Source organism: Zingiber officinale, chromosome 6B (assembly GCF_018446385.1).
Source record: "Zingiber officinale cultivar Zhangliang chromosome 6B, Zo_v1.1, whole genome shotgun sequence".
Taxonomy (NCBI): Eukaryota; Viridiplantae; Streptophyta; class Magnoliopsida; order Zingiberales; family Zingiberaceae; genus Zingiber; species Zingiber officinale.
In genome coordinates this window covers 41,730,575-41,733,463 of record NC_055996.1, presented here as the reverse complement: position 1 = coordinate 41,733,463, position 2,889 = coordinate 41,730,575, and positions in this window count along the sequence as shown.

The window sequence follows — 2,889 nt, the reverse complement described above, 5'->3', positions numbered from 1 at the left end:
ACTAGGTAGAGTTGCTAGTCTCCAAATCAGGTACCCTTGATCAGCTACACCCTAGCTGCCCCCTCTCTGACGGTGGACCCCCGACAGCACACATCCATCGGTGCCCAAGGGAAGAAGAAGACGGTGCGCAAGTGCCGGCAATGGAGAGACAACAGGGGTCGGCGGCGCTAGCTCGACGAAGAAGAAAGGAAAGATTCAGCGATGCGGCTGTGGGCAACGCAGATGAAGCTTTGGTGAGGCGTCGGCATCGGGGAGCGTCCGTGCGGAGATGGCCGAGGGAGGAAGAGGAAGCCGGCAGTCCGGCAGAGGAAAGGCTTCAGCGCAGAGAGGAGAGGAACGAGGGTGGAGAAGGGGTCGGCGATGAGGAGATGGCTAGGGCTCGGTGATGCTGCAGTGACGCGAGGAGGAAGTTAGCGCCGGGTGAGGGAGGAAGAGAAGGGAAACGGCGTGCTAGGGCACGCGGGGAAAAAAAAACAAATAAAGGAATAGAAGAAAAAAAACAAAAGAAAATAAACTTTTCCTCGTTTAAATAAGATAGTTTAAACAGACTTTTTCCTAGTCCCATATTTATCTCCTTAACCTACATCATACGAGCTCTAATTAAATCTCAAAAAATTTCTGAAAAATCTAATAAGATTATTTGTCAAATAACCTTATTATTTAATTATTAATTTGTTCGATATTTTACATTCTCCCCCACTAATAAAAATTTGATCCCCAAATTTACTACTCAACTCAGGGACCCTTATCCAAGGATAACAACCAAGGATAATGGTAAACTAAGATTGAGGGAACAACCCCAGGTCTGGAAAAGATCTGAACCCGAAGGTGTGACTTTAATTATGGAGTAGAAGAACCAGGACATCAAGGTGTGACCACTTATTTAAACATCAAAGGATCCACAAGGTTGAAAAGACAAATATTGCCTCCAACCACCTAGAAGCAGATGCACATGTATAATTTTTGAAAATTGAAAAAGATTTATTTGAACTAACCCAGGCACAATTTAAGAAGCGTTGCCACTGGCAACTATTTTAAACCAATGGATAGGGATAGGAATTCCAAAAATTGAACAGGCTCCAACAAGAGCACACACTCAGCAAATTAAATACCTATGCAAGTTTTAAAGCCTTATTGCTTACACTGAACCATTGATGGCAAACCAGGAGGTAGGCTTCTTTGTCATTAAACTTTTACTTCACCAACAAGAGTAAGTGAAGGCAAAACATTGCTCACATGATCCGAGGAATTTGGCCATCTAGCGTGCCTCTGAAATTAGAAATCATAGGTGCCCAGGGATCCACAACTATAATCACAGTCCAATCCACAACCTCACACCTACACTTGCCAACACTTACCAAATAGATAGAAGACATGCTAAGGGTCTTTGCTTCAGTTTCAGAAACTATTCTCAAATAGCTAGAAGAGCAGGTGCTTGTTAATTCTAGACGGAGTTGATGAAACCTAAAATGTATAAAAACCTTTTGAACACTGGCTGAATTGTATGCCATCTATAAAGTCACACAAATTTCAATAATAGAAGTTCTGACCACCATCAAGTTACACACTGTCATTCATGGGGAGCAACTAAGGCTCAAGGCTCTATTGAAGTATCTACTAGTAAAACCAAGGTCTAAGGCCTAGTATTCCATCAACAAAAGAGCTTGAACAACTACTTGCGAGCTAGGAGGATTAACACTAAACAGAAGACTCATGGAAGGAATAGGCCCAGTCCTAGATGAGAAGCTAAACCACGTGGTTGAGAATGAGCTTTGAATCAATTGAGGACCCAACATGTCACATATGGTATAAATAACTAATTAAGTACACCTGGTACAAATAACTAAACAAGTTCTAATAACGATGTATGAAGTACGCATGGTATAACCAACTAGCCAAGTATTAATAAATATGTATGATAACGGTATACAAACATACCTCCTATATCTTGGTATAAACACACAGTACAAATAACTAAAAAGCACACATGGTATAAACAACTAACCAAGTACTAGCAAAAATGTACGATAACGATATACCACATACCTCCTATAGCTTGGAGATTCCTGCCGCTGCCTGGTCCCACAACTCAAGAGTCACATCGAGGGATCAACTTACAAAGGGAAAAACAAAACAATCGGAACACCGAAAATCATAAATCGAAACAAGATCGAAACTACTCTGATACCACTAAATTGGTATCAGATTAACTCGAAAATACCAAACACGAAAAACCAATCGCACAATCTGAAACACATAAATAGACTTGGCAACCTGAGCTCTGATACCACTAAATTGTCACGCCCCAGAGGAGTCTCTGTCCGAAAAAAAATTCGACAGCATCTCCCCTGTACGGGTGACAATCTGAAGCATTACTACATACAAAATATACCTCAGCCACACTCGGCTGGAATATATATACAAAATATACACAACATAACACGCAGTTTAATATACTCAGCCTACCCGACTGGACAAAAATGAAATAAACACAACCACACAGTTTATATCCTCAGCCCACTCGGCTGGAACAAAATAAATACACGGCAGCGGAAGACATCAAACGATACGAACGTAAAACCAACAACAACACTAACAAAATTACCTACAACCACCAAACTAAACTCCAAAAATCCACAGTGACTTGTTCAAAAGCAAAATACGTAAAATTAACATGTCACCCAAACGATAACAAAACCAAAAAAAAACTGTCCTCGAGTGTGACATAGGACCCAGGACTGGCAGCCGACATCTCTCCAAGCATCCATGACTCATCTACCTGTTACCTGGCGAAAGAAAACCATTTTATGGGGTGGTGAGTATTGGAACTCAGCGGCTATAGAAAAGATAGTGCATGAACATAATCAACCAATAAAGAATACCCAAAAG